Below are 8,257 nucleotides of genomic sequence, written 5' to 3'. Positions count from 1 at the left end.
ACACCCCAGTCCCTGGGCTGATTTCTATTGTCAAAATCCCTTAGTGACTCTCAGGCTGTAAAAGGAAACATGCTATGACCAATTAACTTAAACCAAGCTTAAGAAAGAAAGGTGAAATAAGATTCAAACACAACTTCAGGTTTATCTGTGGGATTCATTTCGAGAGTATTGCTTTCCTTTATCCCAAGATTTCTTGAGAACTGCCTGGGTCTCTGTACTGATATTTTGCCAACTCCTTGCCTTACAGTACATTTCTCTTGGTTCCCTACAGTGTGCCCTCTTGTTCATATTGGAATCAGACTTGCTGGCCTTCAGCACACCCTCCTGAAAAGGTTGTATGCTGTTTTCATGGGGAGAAACAGTGCAGAATGTCCTGTCCTTCCCCTTCCAGAGCACACTCCCACTCCTTGTTGGTTTCTTCACACTGGTGTTCCTCTGAGGGCAAATCATGTTCCAGTTAGAAGATAAATTTGACAGTGAAATTCTGGCATGACCACCCTGTTTGTTGTCTCTACCACATTCAAAGAAGTTTTCCAGAAAGCTGGTGAGGAGAATCTCTTTTGCTGTGTCATCCACTGGGAGGTCTAATACTGAAGTTGTAGAGACTGCAGGGAAGTCACAGTGACATTGGCAGTAGAACTTTCATAAGATATACTAGGAACTGGTTACTGATCACACAGATCTTTGATTGAGCTTACCCGTGTAATCAAACCCAGTAAGTAAACTGCATATTCTATACATGTCAGCTCTGAGGGGTTTCTGAAAAGAAGGATATCTCCTGAGATTGGTGACCTAAAATCTCCTGAGGTGGGTGTAATATGGCAAGGGCATGGAGAGGCAGCACTCATTTCACTCAAAGAGAAGTGTAATAGGTTCCCCTCATTGCAATTTAGCAAACAATAAGCTCAGGGCATTTATTTTGGCAGGGGTTTAAAGAATGACAAAATATGAGTTAGAAGAATCTGTGGTAACTTATGAAGCCTCCATCCATGGAAAAGAGGTATGGTAAAGCACACAGAACTCACCAGATGACACATCTTGTGGATGTTTTCGTGACCTTCCCAGACTTCTTCAGATAATGAAACCTGTTTTATTGCCAGATAGGGCATCTTTGTTCAGCAGAGACAGAAGTAATTCAACATATTTCCACTGTGTCTTTTCTGACTTACAACCCAGGGGGGAAATCCTGTTTTTCTTTTTCCTCTTTTCTGTGGGTGTAGCATGCTGTCAGGTGTGTTCTCTCATCCTGAAGATAGTAGAAATTTAGACTTTGACCATGAATCAATAGAAAGTAGAAAACTGTCACCCTCTCAAGGCGTTAGAAATTATGGCATAGCTATGTGCAGAAAGGTATTGTCATACTTTGTATTGAAATTGTACCCCAAAGGCCTGGTGATGAGATTGTGGGGATTGCTCTGGCCCAAAATCAGTAGAGCCAGCTGACCATGGACTGAAATCTCTGAAACCATGAACCAAAAGAAATATTTCTTCCTTCAAGTTTACTTTCTCAAGAATTTGGTCACAATGACAAAAACCTTACTAATACAGGTATGATTTGATGAAAAATATCATAACACAAAATACCAACAAGGCATGGTGATGCATGCCTGTAATCCCAGGAATCACATAGGCTGAGGGAAGAGAATCTAAAGTCATCCCAGTGCCATATAACAACTGAGATAGATCAAGTCTGAAAACAATAAAAAAAAAAAATAGAAATAGATGTTTATACAGGTAGCTCTGTGCAGTGGTTCTGTGTTCAATGCCCAATCCAAAAATGTAAGGGGATTTCAGTGCTTAGATTCACTGTATGGGATCATTTAAAAAACTGGATGTTAGCCTGTGTGTGGTGATAATGTCCGAAAAAGAGTGTAAGATTGAGGGCCTTACCAAACGCTCTGAGGAGCTGATTGCAGCGAAGAACACCCGGGAAAGAACACACTAGACAAGTTGGAAAGTAAAACCTTTATTAGTCTGACCAGACGGCACTCCCAAAGCAAAGTAGCTTAGAGAGGCAACTGGCTCAGAGTCCGAGGCTGTTCTTATAGGGGGTTAAGGGGGAAGTTAACATATAGAATTAAAGAAAAGGGACAAAGGTTAGTGGTCGACTGTCACGTATCGATGGTCAGCAGACATTTGCAGATTGTTCTATAGATTGTGGTGTCCAGAACATCAGTTCCAGGCAAACAAGGAGTTGAGTAGTTTACTTTGGGACTTTAGGTCTGTTACAGACTTTATCTAGTGTCCCAAAACTTAACAAGCATCTTTATCCATTAACTCACATTCAATCACACTTGGGGCCAGGAGGTTTTATGATTACAGAGTTATGCAGTCCAACATTCCCCACTGATTTTATAGCTTAAGTAATCTTACGTATAAATGTAGGCATCCATTGTATACAACAGCATGACAATAGTAAGCATACACACACAATAATAATGACAAGAAAAAGTTGATTTAACCATTGTAGGTTGGGCAACCATTTAGTTAACCATTTGAACAAGTCCCTGCCATCTTTATCATGTACTCTTTGAGCCGGATCTTCTAATTGTTTTACCTTTTCTTTAATTTTTGGACCATTATTGGTAAGATTGAAACAACACATTTTTTATTCTTTCACAACCTTGGTGGTGGAAGAGCAACAAATAAGTCTATTGCTGTTCTGTTGTCTAAGATTGCCTGTCTGTTCCTGCAACTCTTGGTTAATTAAGACCAAGGCTGATGAAGTAGCATTTAGCCCTTTGACCACCTTGTATGCTAATTTCTATACTGCCTTTTCAGCATGGACTCCTATGGAAGTCAAAGCAACAAAAGATGCTATCATTGTGATCACTTCAGGATCTGATAATAGGCCTACATCATCATCACATGCTGGTGCAGTATAAGGTGACCAATGTTTAGTCCTATTTGGCATAATCAAATCAGTTCTATCTGGTAAAACTACAGCCAGATGACTCAAGGAGAAATGGGTCTTGGTTAAATTGGCTGGAATATAATTCAAAGTTATAGCTTCACAGGTATAAAACCATCCTGTTGGTAGGGAGATATGGCAATTGCTATATATAATTTTCTGTTTTATATGGCAGGGTATCTCTTCTGACCATTTTACTCTTAGACACTTGGTTGTACAATTTTCATATATAGCACATTTGGTATTATTTGACATAATTACCCTGGGTGTATATAATTTGACAGCATTTTTAGGTTTATGACATGAGACAGGTCCCCAATTATAACTATATAAGGAAGATTTTTTCCTGGGATGTCTTTAAACAGGGCATAGGGTTGCATTAATTCTAAAGGGGTGCACAGTGGAATGAGACAGCTTCCCAGTACATAATGGAAATTTATATCAACATTTAGACAGAATTCAGACAAATTAAGTGAGTTTGCCAATTGAATCCATACTTTTTTTGTATAATCTAGTCCTCTTGGGGACAATGCTGCCAATGTCCCAGAGAATATTATCATGAAGGTGAAACATCTCTAACCTGCTCCAATCTTAGCTTTTGGTCACCTGGTTGGCCGATAACCTTCCATTTGTCCTTTGTGACATCTGCAGGGGGTCCTGCTTTTAGATGGTTGTGATGTATCCAGGCAGAATGTCCAGCTACCTTCACTGCCAAGGGACAGGACAACAGGAACCGGTCCCTTCCAACATGGTTCCAGGGTCTTGGAATCAAATCTGCAAATAAAAGCCAAATCTCCTGGCTTATAGGGTAAAAGTTGTAAAGGTTTTTCATTGGGACTAGTCATTTTCTCTTGTAATGTCTCATGTAGCTCTGACTGAAGCTGATGAACTGCTTTTAAGGATTTAAGGAATCAAAGGTGGAAGAACTTATTTTTCAATTGTACATCTACTAGCAGGATGATTGGGGAAGATCATCCATAAACAATCTGGAAGGGGGACAGATTCAGGGGAGGTTTGGGAGTACACCTAGTTCAGAGGAGGGCAAAAGGGAGAAGCTCTGCCCAACCTAGTTCAGTCTCCAAGCACAATTTAGTCAGAATCTTCTTTAAAGTTTGATTTGTTCTTTCTATCTGTCCTGAGCTTTGAGGCCTATAGGCACAGTGTAGATTCCACTTTATTCCAAGGATATTACTAATTAATTTAGATATCTTAGCTGTAAAGGCTGGACCATTGTCAGATCCCAGGGCTAAAGGCAAACCAAAACGGGGGAATATTTGTCAAGAGCTTTTTGACTGTTACTTCAGCTGTCTCCCTCTTAGGGGGATATGCTTCTACCCATCCTGAAAAAGTGTCCACGAAAACTAGTATTTAAACCCATACATGCCAGGCTTCATTTCAGTAAAGTCCAATTCCCAATGTTCTCCTGGAGTTAGTCCTCTGTGTTGGACCCCAGGGGGCCCGATTACCTGATTGGCATTTACCTTGAGGCAGGTAGGGCATTGTCTCACCATGTCCTGGGCCTTTTGCGCCAATCCCTCGCTGATGAAATGAGGTTGCAGGGCAGCCATCATCCTTTTCTTGCCGAGGTGGGTGGACTCATGTAGTTCTTGAAGCAACGTATCTGCTACAGTGGCTGGGAGCACCACCTTTCCATCATTAGTTGTCCACCATCCATGTTTTCCTTGAGTCCAGCATCTCCTGTTCATTTCTGCTACTTCTTTATCTGTGTATTCAGGTTTTTCTGGGAGTACTGGCATGGGAAGCAGAACCATCTGCTTCACCACTGATTTTTGGGCAGCTTGTTTTGCTTCCTGATCAGCAGCATTATTACCAATCATCTCGCGGCTAAGCCCCTTTTGGTGCCCATGGCAGTGAATGATGGCGACCTCTTGAGGAAACCAGATGGCTTGCAGGAGGGCCAATATCTCAGCGTTGTTTTTAACTTCCTTTCCTTTGGAGGTTGGCAGCCCTCTATTTTGATAAATCTCCCCATGTACATGGGCGGTGGCAAAAGCATAATGGCTATCAGTGAATATATTTATCCTTTTTCCTTTTCCCAATTCCAGAGCCTTAGTTAAAGCAACCAGCTCAGCCCTCTGTGCTGATGTCCCTTGAGGTAGCTCCTGCTCCCATTCCACCTGTTGGTCCTGGTTGACCACTGCCGCTCCAGCATACTGTACACCATCACGAATGAAACTGCACCCATCAGTGTAGAACGTAGTCTCTGCTTGGGGGAGGGCCTGGTCCGTCAAGTCCGGATGCCCTCCCCTAAAGTTTTCAAGAGTCTCAAGGGAATCATGGATGGGCATTTGTTCGTCAGATTCCAGGAGTAGAGTAGCTGGATTGAGGCTAGTGGTAGTGGTAAACTTAATGCATGGCTGTTCTAATAGGAGTCCTTGATATTGTAACAGTCTGGCATTAGACAGGCATTTGCTAGGTGAGCTATTCAACAAGGGCTCAATGGCATGGGGAGTGATCAAAGTCAATTCCTGTCCAAAGGTCAATTTTCCAGCCTCTCGGGTTAAAACAGCTGGTACTGTCCTCGGACAAGTAGGCCACCCTCGGGCCACTGGGTCGAGCTTCTTTGAGAGGTATGCCACAGGCTGCTTTCATGGCCCTGAAAGCTGAGTAATCACTCCCTTAGCTACCCCATTTTTCTCTGCCACATACAGGGTGAAGGGCTTGTTTAAGTCTGGCAATGCCAGGGCTGGTGTCGATGCAAGTGCAGTCTTAAGCAATTGAAGTGCCTGCTGGCAAGACTTAGTCCATTCAAGGGGCGTATTTCCTCCAGCAGTGGCTTCATGCAGGGGCTTGGCAATTTCAGCAAAGCCAGGAATCCAAATTCTGCAATACCCAACTGCCCCTAGGAATTCTTGCAACCTGTTTTTTTGAGCTCAGCTCTGGGATCTGGAGAATTGCAGATACTCTCGATTCTGCCAGCCTCCTCTTTCCCTTCTCAAGAATATAGCCCAAGTAGGTTACCTTGGTCTGGCAGAGCTGAGCTTTTTTCCTAGACACCCAATATCCCAGGTCTTGGAGGGCTTCCAGGAGGCCCTCGGTGGTTGCAAGACACTCTTTATTGGTCGAAGTCACCACCAGGAGGTCATCTACATACTGAAGAATAGTCACTTAGGGAAACACTCTCCTTACTTCTTGTAAATCTTTGCTGAGAGCTTCCCTGAACAGAGTGGGGGAGTTTTTGAATCCCTGCAGCAGCCAGATCCATGTCAGCTGTCTGGTTGTCCCAGTGTCTGGGTCTGTCCATTTGAAGACAAAGAGGGGCTGGCTCACTGGTGCTAGAGACAGGCTGAAAAATGTATTTTTGAGGTCTAATACTGAGTACCACACATGAGCAGGAGGGATGAGACTCAACAGAGTATAGGGGTTCGGTACTGTTGGGGGGACGGTCTTCACCTGGCTGTTTACCTCCCACAAATCCTGTACTGGTCTGAAGTCTGAGGTGCCAGGCTTCCTTACAGGAAGCAGGGGTGTATTCCAGGCAGATTGGCAAGGGATCAAGATGCCGGCTTCCTGGAGTTGGTGGATGTGCTTGGATATCCCTACCTTGGCCTCTGGCCAGAGGGGGTACTGCTGCACATGGGTAGGGGTGGCAGAGGTCAACAATTGAGCCACCACTGGGGCATGGTGTTTGGCCAGCCCAGGTGGGTTGGTCTCAGCCCACACCAGGGGAAACTTTTTCTGAAGGTAATCCCATTTTTGTTTGGGAGGTTCTGCACCCTCCTTTAGCAGCTTAAATTCATCTTCAAGGGGAACCATTACCATAATGGCAGAGGGTGACTTGAGTTCAAAAGTTCCTCCTTCAGGCTCTAAGGAAATAACAGCCCCCAATTTTCATAGCAAATCTCTTCCCAACAACGGGTAAGGGCACTCCAGGTTAACTAAGAAGGACTGAGTAACAGTACCTTTTCCCAGATTTACAGTTCGTTTAGTGGTCCAAGGATAAGAAGCTGACTTTTCTGTGGCTCCAGTAATGGAGGTCTTTAGGGAAGAAAGTGTTCCAAGGGGGGTCTTTAGGATAGAAAGGGCTGTGCCAGTGATCACAAGGAATTGGACATCTATTCCCCCTATTTCCAAAGTCACCATAGGCTCACTAGGGTCAAGTGGCCATGAGCCTTGGCCTTGTCAATCTTCTTCGTCTACCAGAAGAACTCCATCTCTTATTCTCCTTCTCTCTCTTTCTTTTCAACTTTTCACAATCCCTTTTATAATGGCCCTTCTCTTTGCAATATGCACATTGATGCTTCTCTAACAAGGGCTGTCCTTTACTTTTATCCTCTTTTTTATTCTCTCTGTATTCCTTTTGGACAAAACCTCCATCTGCCAAGGCTGCAATGTTCAACTTTCCTATCTTTTTAGCCATTCTGTCATCAAAAGGATCCCTGTTACTAAATACCTTCATTGCCACTCTCATCAATTTTTCCCTATTTTCTCCCTCAAATCCCTCCATCCACTGTAAGTTCTAATATCTGGTGCTGACTGAGTAACAAATGCCAAATTAATTGCCTGTCAATTTGCAGGGGCATCTGGGTCAATCTGAGTATATGTACGATATGTTTCCAACAGACACTCCAGAAAGGCAGAAGGGGATTCCTCAGGTCCTTGAAGGACCTCGCTTATCTTGCTCAAATTGGTAGGCTTTTGAGCAGCTCCCCTCAATCTGGCTAGATGCTGACGGTAGTTTTGGAGAGCTTCTCTCCCACCTGAGGAATTAGCTTGCCATGAGGGACAGGTGGACGGAACTTGCGCCTCGATATGGGCTCGTTGTTGCTCATCAAGTGGGCCCACTCTTCCTCCCAACACTGACTTGATGGCTTGCTCTTGGATCCTTTCTCTTTCCTCAGAGGTGAAGAGGGCTTGGAGGAGTTGTTGACAATCATCCTAGGTAGGATCATGGGTATGAAAAACAGATTCTAGGAGGGAGATCAAAGACTGGGGTTTTTCTGAAAAAGGGGGATTTTGATGTTTCCAATTATACAAGTCACTGGTAGAAAAAGGAATATAGACATAGTGACCCTGCTCTGTTTCCCGAAGAGGCAAAAGAGGAACTGAACCAGTGCCCTCAGAGGGAGCTTCGCTGGGACCATAAGTGGCCCCTGTTCACGTGTGGGAAGGAGAGGTTACAGAATCCAGAGATTTTTCTTCAAGAAGAGCATAGAAAGGGTTTTGAGATCTGGGGCTGGCTTTATCAGAGGAGGAGGATGGCTCCACATAGGGTGGAGGTCTTATGAAAGGATCTAAGGGACCAGGATCTTGTGAGAACACCAGCCTGGGAGCCCGGGTTTTGGACCCTCAGGGTTCCCTTGGAGCCATAACCCGAATGCAAGT

This window comes from Heterocephalus glaber, unplaced genomic scaffold, assembly GCF_053883595.1.
Source record: "Heterocephalus glaber isolate CG9 unplaced genomic scaffold, H.glaber_assembly_v1.0 deba00001072, whole genome shotgun sequence".
NCBI classification, from domain to species: domain Eukaryota; kingdom Metazoa; phylum Chordata; class Mammalia; order Rodentia; family Bathyergidae; genus Heterocephalus; species Heterocephalus glaber.
Note: the sequence above shows the minus strand (reverse complement) of the source record.